The 9,292-nt window shown below is 25.2% G+C and overlaps 1 protein-coding gene and 1 long non-coding RNA gene across 3 annotated transcripts in view; one reads left to right on the top strand and one right to left on the bottom strand.

Moving 5' to 3' along the window:
- The window catches only part of LOC100161219 (kelch-like protein 2), a 6,317-nt gene extending 6,050 nt beyond the window's left edge, over positions 1-267 (bottom strand). The window contains exon 1 of one of the 2 annotated variants that reach the window (XM_003243190.4): positions 144-267. The gene's annotated coding sequence lies outside the window, so the exon portion shown is untranslated. Of the gene's footprint in view, positions 1-129 lie in introns of both variants that reach the window. The other variant, XM_016802881.2, reaches the window with a different exon arrangement.
- Positions 1-9,292, top strand: part of LOC100568651 — a 73,308-nt gene that overhangs the window by 11,211 nt on the left and 52,805 nt on the right. The window lies entirely within an intron of this gene.

The following is a 9,292-nucleotide window of genomic DNA, read 5'->3' as shown; positions in this document are numbered from 1 at the left end:
TTCATTAGATTAATTGGTATGTTTGGCATAAAACGCGTCTGAAATACTATGTCACGCGTGTGTTTGTCGAAAACAGAAAATCACGGTATCGGATCCCCTTAAGATGGTAAAAATAGAGCTATTACTGACCAAGAATACAATACCTGAAAAACAGTGCGATTTGCGTGGACGAGACGGTTCGGTGGCATTCAGTGCTGTACTAACTAATTATTAATGAGCAAATAATATTATAATGTAATTTGACACACACAATTAATATCAGTATAAAAATAATTCAGCAAAAACAGATAGCGTATGAGATTGTGTGTTATCATGTAATATTGTGGTTAGGTCCCTTAGGAGATCGTGCGTGTAAGTGTTATTGACTGGCATTTAACGTGGACTTCGGACCATAGGTATAATTATTGTTGGCGCAGAGTGCATGACATATATTATACAATTAATAATAAGACTTATCTAATATTATAATAGCAATTATTGTGTTGTACCTAATAATATAAGCCACAATATTGTATTATTTGCAGTTGAAATTTATACCATTATTATTATACGGTAATTTATTTACTGGCGGTTGGATAAATTATTAACAAAAAACATTGAATTTGAAAATATGACATCAATATAATTTATACAATTTATAAAAAATTTCCAATTACACTTAAGTGTAACAAATTATATACTAGATCCAATATTACATATATTTAAATAATTTTTAAAACATTATAACAACTTAAAATAGTTCGTATATCGAATAATTAGGTACCTATATCAACAATTTCAAAAAATTATAAACTAAATAATTCAAAAATAATGAATGATCTCATTTGAAGAATAGAAACTATTATTATATGGTAATTTATTTTACTACTAGTAATACTGTTGATTGGATTAATTTTTTACAAAACCATCGCATTTGAAAATGTCATTGTTTGTATAAAATATAATATTTTAGAAAGTCCAAATATACACAAACAATATTTTAAAATTAAAAAAATAATAAAATCGTTATTCTCTGTTTAAATATCTCTCTAATTCCATTCATATTTGAACTAAAAACATCTATAAAGCAAATTGTGTCAAGCTAAACAATTAATGTAATTTTTGGTTACAATATTAAATTCTTATTATAAACATTAATTTAAATAATCAATTCTATGCTATGCATATATAATTAAAATAGTAATTAAACATACTATACATATTATGCTTAGCTAGGTACAAATCATAATTTGCAAATTTTCGTTATAATATATTATAAAAAATTAATTAAGATACTATAATACAATATAATAAAACATTTATCTACTGTTAATAGCTATTAGTCCTTTTGAAATATGTACGAATTTCTTTGAATCTGTGACTATTGTCCAGGTATTGGTTTCAAAGATGTAATATTCAGTAGAATCCACATGATGCATGTTGTAAGATCCACCAGTGACATACAATAAACCGTCTAATGCAACTACACCTATATTGAAAATTAAGTTAAATACAATATGATCTTTAAAAACAAATGATTCATAAAATAATTTTTACTAGAAGCCACCTGTATGATTTCGAGCAACATACATGTCCGCAATAGTAATCCAAACTCTTGTACTTGGGATGTAGGCTTCTACACTATTCGGGTCGCTAAGTTTATCATTACCTCCTACACTATACCATCTGCGAAGTATACTCATTTTTGCAACTGGTGTCCATATATCAAGACTGGGATCATAACATTCACCGGTGTCCAAAGGACATGATGATTCATCATATCCTCCTTCCTAAAAAATTGCATTAAGACAAACTGAAGAGTTGAAACAAAAGTGATTGAGTACATATTAATGAAAATTTGAATAAATACAATACTATTAATTATTATTAAGCGTATCAGATGAAATATTACATAAGTTTGAAAATTAGTAGAAATTAAAAATCTATATTTATAAAGTATGAATGAATTATTTCTTCTGTAATATTTCTGTTCAAAATGAACATTTAATAAAGTTTGATTACTTTAAAATATTTAGTATTGTAATTTTCAAACATTCACAATATTACTTAACAAAAATATATATAAATTATAAAAATAAGTTTCCTTTTTTATTAATTTGTAAATAAATCCGTTACAAAAATTAAATCGAATTTTGGTACTTCCTATATATAGGTAGGTTTATAGATCAATGAAATTAAACAATATCTGATGAAATCATTAAGCCATTGAATTTAGAAAGTATGTTATATAAATATATGTAGTATAAAATTGTTTATATTAATTTAATATTTATTAATTATTTTCAATTTTAAATTGAAATGTTTGGAGATATTACAATTTATGGATATTATATTTCTTGATTTTTTATCAGGAGAATTTATTTATTTCAATCATGCTTATTATTATTGTAATAAATATATACCAACATTTAAAATTAAAAATAATATTCGTTTACCGCATATAAAAGATTATTGAGGACTGAAACCCCACTACCCCAGGGTCGGATCTTCTAGTAGGTAGACATTTTAGATATCATACGCCATTCGTGAGTATTGTAATCAAAAACTTCTGCAGTCGTAATAACTGTAACACATCATATTATGTTTCTGCATAAGATGATTTTTTATATTTTTCACATCTTCCGGATTCTGTTTTTTGCATTTTATTTTGCATTGCAAATGGTAAACGAAGTCCGGGTTTTGGAGTTCTTAAAACTAAATCCAGTTTTAAATATCGATACAAATCTTTGGTAATATTCTAATTAAATCTAAAGTTATAGCAAAAACAAAATTATTTTCAATAACACACACAATTGTATTATTAACATCGAAAAGACTATTGTCTATTATAATGGGACACGCAAATATTATGATCTTTGACGTATTGCTGACTCTCTGGTAGAAACCTTTATCAAAAATGTAAAAATGTAAAATTGTAAGTAATCAAAAAAATAAAAATAATGTTTAACACCTTATTACAAACAAATATAGATAAAAGTATAAATCAGTGATTTTTTAATCATAGAAAAAAATTAAAATCTTAAAATTACAAAATCAATTCATCATTTTAAATTTAAATCGGAAAAATCTAATATCAACAAGCAAAATTTAAATTCAAATTGAACAATAAGTAAACACATTCTTAATAAGCCCAAATAATTACAAAACAAGTAAGCAAAAAATAAATAATTAAAGAATAATAGAATTCTAAAGGTATTATTTCAAACTTTTTGTACATCAATACTAATGTAAGTAATATGTTTTGAGATGGTTTGTATAATATTACTAGAGAAGTATTGTTAAACTCAAGATAGGTACAGACCTTCTAATATTTTTTTACTTTTATATAGTTGTTAACTTAAAATGAAAAACAGTATTATAACGAATCTGACTATTCCAGACTCGAGTATAAATTTATTGTAATAAAACATAAAATCTATGATTTAATTCAATATAATTCAACACATAAGTAATATTAATAATAAACAACTATTTTTATATGTAAACACACTTTCACCCGTGCTAGTTCTGAGAATTTAAGTGATTGAAAATCAACAATAACGCGTATTGAGTATGCCAGCGTAGTGGTTTTAATGTTATTACCGATTGTGTATTTTTAATAGGACGTCTAGTATAATATAGTATCAGACAAATATAATGTAGGATAATAAACATTCAAACTTGTGACAACTCGATACATATTGTTCGTGACTCGAGAGTTATGTGGTTACCCATCGCTTTCAGCAATATGGTCGCGAACCACTAACCTAATCTAACCCGAAAGGCCCGGAGCGTCGTGGATTTTTTTTTTTTATCGTAATAATATAATGAGAGGCTCTGGGACAAATTGATGGAATCACAGGTATCGCAGTAATAATAATTATAAAATTGAACTCAATACACAATATTTAGGTAAATAAGATTTGTGCGGGCCGGGTACGATATATTATTATGACCCACGACAGTGGTGTAGCTATATAGCCTACCCAAGACCCCGTATTAACATAATTTTATTGTATTTTATACGACGCTGGGCAAGTTAATGATTTTTTATTTAACTCAGTTAATATGCACCACTCCAACCCAAAACTAAATTATAGACAATAGTGTTTATACTTTATACAGTATTTCAATATTAGTTAGATTCGAATGATATACATTTTTACTTTAAACAATTCATGGTAAATATTTTTGACATGAAAACGAAATAGACTGAAATAGTGAAATATAATAAAATAAAAAAAACAAATAAATTAACTTAACTTACTACTTGAAATGAAAAATTAACTCGTTAATTTCACGTTAATTAAAAAATAAATTTAGTAAGTTAACAGTTAAGTTAATGAAAAGCCGAAACTAACTAGTTAAATTAAAAAGTTGATATAAAATTATAACTATTAAATTATAATTAATATAAAACTTTAACTTTTAAATTCGTTAATGCTCAGCCTTGATTTTATATGTGTAAAAACTAAATAATAAATACCTAGTTTTTCAATATTTATATACAAACTTTTTTAGATAAGTTGACTGCATCTGGACATACCTTATTAATAGGGCAGTGAAGTCGTTGCATTTGCATGTTTTTTTTAAATAGTTATATTTATTGCTGAGTGAGCTTAAAATATGTTTCGTTAAACTCTTAATTTAAACAAAAAAAAATTATATTGCAATTAATGCAATTTTGGCGATTTTTTTAATTTTACTGCAACTTTAACTATTTTTCATAATTTTCGTTTACATTTAAGATTATATAACTTAATATATGAAATAAAAGTAACTAAACGTAGCAGTGAACAAATTTCTATATTTGTTGTAATACCTACTTATTATTTCTATAGAGCGATTATCTAATTTTGGTCGTTAAGATAAAAACTTGTCCCTCAATAAAATATATTATCGTCTACCAGCGTTCAGTTATATTTAAAAATACCAAAATCCTAACAGTAGCGGGGTTGCAAGAATTATTATGTATTAATATATTTAATTTTATTGATTATAGTTAAATTTTTTTAAATTTTTTCAATGCAATTTTTAATATATTTTAATGAAATAATGCAATCAATTTAGTGTGTTTTTTAATGCAATAACCTCACTGCCCTACTTATTAATTTTAAAAAATGTATAAAATAAAGTTTTTGAAAAAAAAAATAAACCGCAAGAAACCACCCACAACGTTGAAAACCATCCAAAATTCGTCGACAGACTTCAAAACAAAAAATAAAACACACACAATATCATCGTGAGATCAATAAAATCATCGCTCCGCTAATAATCTATATGTCCAATAATAATATTTTCTAAGATAATATACATAATATTATATAGTCTGGTTCGTGATTTAATATGCACGGTGTATATAATATAATGTGACTGTTCCTGGTGTGCCTAATTATAAGCGAGTGGCGTTGAGGATTTCTGGAGTTGCACATGGCACGATGATCGTGAAAAATACGAAGGGAAAACGAGCAACGATGACATCGTAAGAAAAACTATTTTGGATAAAAGAAACGACACCTACTGACTATGTTTTGTTTTCTATAACTATTAATAAAAAATAAATATGATCTTAATTGAGGCCCGTGCATAATATGATGAAGTAATAGCTGCCGACAGAAGGTTTGTAAATCCAAATCGTGACATGTCGTTGGACCAGGCTTTGGATGATGAGAGTTAGTCAACGGCGGGAAGATTTACCCTCTTACGAAATCATCTTGCGAAAATGTCGTTCAACGGTGGCACTCGGCACATGTGAGCACGGTCTCAACGACCATACGTATTTTGTATCAATTATTATTTGATTTCATTTTTATGCATTGTTATTTTATGTCATGTACATTATTGTGCATTATTATTTGTTGTGACGTTTGGTATTGTTTGTAAAAAAAATACCTATGGTTAATTTTGTTCAAAAATAAAAAATAATAAAATGTATACATTTATGTGTAATTTGTAATGTTAACAAATATAACTTGAAGAATATAAAAGTATTCAAGTATTCTTGATGACTCATTGTTTTACTAAATAATGACTACATTATATGGTGAAATATTCAATGAAAAAAAAAATAGGTTACAACCCATAATAAGTACCTAACCGCTTCACTGTGAAATATGTGTGGAGTGTACTTATCGTCGTAAGTAAGTTACTGTAAATGTGAAATACGTTGTATTAAATTTAAATTAAATTATTTATCTATGGAAGACGGTTGGTCATCATATTATTATATTATTACCAAGAATAATTTATGATATATTTATATTGCTATTATAGTAATTTAATTTTTGCTGAAATATTGTATAATTTATTAAATTATAATTTATTTATTATTATTATTAATTATTATTGTTATTAAATATTGAGTCTATAAATCCGGTAGGTAAGTGTGAGAACTGATAATTGGGTAAATAAGTTTGTCGTTCATGGTATATATTCGATATTATATGTGATACGTCATAAAATCAAACTAAATTTTTGAAAATAACTTAATGTATGTTATATAAAATATTATAATAATAAACGTAAAAGTTTCGAGTCCCCAAGAATAATAATTTTGAATTACAGCAAAGTAACAGACTGATATCGTTATTTTTTGTTTAAATATATATTTTCATTAAAAATTGAACATAAAATGCCAATAAAAAGTTGTTCTTAATTTTTTTTTAGAATCTTTAGTTCCAATATGAAATGCGTCTTGTGAAGAACTTTGCTGTACATTTTCAAATATTTTCTAGAAAATTGAACCCTACATTTTTAACAACAAAATAATTTTAAAATGTTGCTGATTTAGATAAATTACGCCATTTCGTCATAATTTGAACTTCGATTTTATACATACTCGTACCTGATCTGCCCAAAAACAAAATGGCAACCACAAATAAATATATACTCATTTCTGCTAAATATTTCTCCTATTATCACGAGCAACCATTTACAAACAAACATTTCCATCGTAAATTTTAAAATCCCTGCTTGTTTATTTAAATGTATGGTTGATTAATGATAATCATTATTTATGTTTAATTAAAAAATATTAATTTTTATTCTCGAATATCCAGTAGGTACACTTGTTTGCATTATACAAATATAAGTATGTGACAACATGTTTATAATTACGTTTCACAGGCAAAACATTAAACATTTTAGGTATGAAATAGTAAACTTAATCCAATAAGTCAGGTATTGGAAGATGATATTTTATTAACACGTAAACAATCATGTTCACCGATAAATACTAATAACATTTATTTTTTGTTATTAATATGTAAATATTTGAATATATCTATTTTGTTATCTTGATAAAAAAAATATTTTTCATCTCTATATGATCTTATTTAAAAAAAAAAATGTTATCTAAGCTCAACACTGCTTATTGTGTCTTAGTACATTTGTTTTATTATATTATTATAACTATTATCCAGAAAATAATAATAATGAAAACTTGAAAATGTGACCAATATTAATTATAATATAATATAATTCATTCGTGATCATTTTAATGTCAGATTTTTATTTCATTAGTACATAATATTATAATCAAAACAACTTTGTTGTGAAAAAATATAATGTAAATATATTTTATATTTTTGAAAGAATTATTTTACAGACACTTTCGAGTAATGATCATTTAATTAGTTTAAGTATAATATTGGAATTTGTTCTACTAACTACTTAATCAAGTGTGAACTACACTGTACACTATACGAATCGCAGACATCCCCCTCACTGTTTTCGGTGTAGTAGGACATATTCCCCCTGATATACTTTTGATGTGGTTTTCCCCCTATTTTTTTTTTTTTAAAAGTTTACTATCTAATAATATAATGTTATTATTTAATATAAATATAATATTTATTCCTATCGTCTAATATTTTCAAATATTTTCATAAATACCTATAATAAATATTACAGATGTATATTTTTTATCAACTGAATTACTTGGATCAAATTCACAAGCAATTTTTATATTGTTAATATTCAGACTGTTACAGTTTTAGCAAAAAAATAAAAAAATAAATAAATATGAACAAGGGCTAAAAAATATAAGTTGAGAAATGATAAGAGAATCAGAATTTAAATGTTTTCTTACAAAATGTATATCATTTTTATGTCGACATTTTCAACCATTTCTATTAATTATTAATTATATTTTACTTTGAACCTGCTTATTTTTTTTGTAATTTTTATTATTTCTAGTAAGTAGTTCAGTTGCTCAAACCTATACATTTATAATCTATTATATTTATGAAAATAAAAACTAGTTTATATATTTTATTTAAAAATAAATTTCATATTAAACAATAAATAATGTTATATTATTAAATTCAATATTATTAGTCAATAATTAACTTAAAAAAAAGTGGAGGGAAAATGTCTGCATCAAAAACATAACGGGAGAAAAATATCTTACTGATCAAAACAGTCGTGGGGAAAATGTCCATTTATCCTCTATACATATTTTAGATTCTGAGTGGAACGATGAATGTATTGATTTTACAATGATGTGTGTTTTTTTTTTTATTTTTTATTTTTCATTTTTTTTTTTTGTGTGTGTGTATACGATAAGTAGTCGAAATAATGCTTCGATTTTCAACTTCAGTATCTTGTTTGATGGGAAAGTGAATATTGTTGGTGCATTGGGGAAGTCGAAATTTAAAATTCCCAATAGTTTTCACAAGCACCGGGAAAAACCACATAAAAATTAAGGAAAAACGGGAATTTTCAAGCAAAATCTGTTTACGAGAAAATTGATTTTGGTTTTTGGTTTAACTATAAAACAAATGACCGTAGATACCTGACAATTTCACTGATTGTTTATATTTCCATTTTCTATACATGATAAATTTTTCAAAATATTTTGATTTGTTTTGAGCTGTTTACGGACAATTTCAGTTTCCAATTTAATTAGTTTTTAGATTCTGAGTGGAACGATGAATGTATTGATTTTACAATGATGTGTGTTTTTTTGTTTTTTTTATTTTTTTATTTTTTTATTTTTTTTGTGTCTGTGTACACGATAAGTAGTCGAAATAATGCTACGATTTTCAGTATCTTGTTTGATCAGAAAGTGAATATCGTTGGTGTATTGGGGAGGTCAAAATTTAAATTTTAGTATTTTTTCTAAGAATATCAATAAAATTTTATTTGTTGGATAAAAAAGCTTGAAAATTTAATAGACGGCTCCTAGTATATTGTTTCAAAGGCAGATGTAAAATATTAAAAATCGTTAGTCACAGTTTTTTTTTTTTTAAGCATTTAAGTTCAAAAAATGACAAAATATGGAAAAATCACGAAAATTTGCAAATTATTTCGA

Source organism: Acyrthosiphon pisum, unplaced genomic scaffold, assembly GCF_005508785.2.
Source record: "Acyrthosiphon pisum isolate AL4f unplaced genomic scaffold, pea_aphid_22Mar2018_4r6ur Scaffold_21003;HRSCAF=22751, whole genome shotgun sequence".
Classification (NCBI taxonomy): Eukaryota; Metazoa; Arthropoda; class Insecta; order Hemiptera; family Aphididae; genus Acyrthosiphon; species Acyrthosiphon pisum.
The sequence above is the reverse complement of the archived record's forward strand: the minus strand, read 5'-3'. Positions and strand labels throughout refer to the sequence as shown.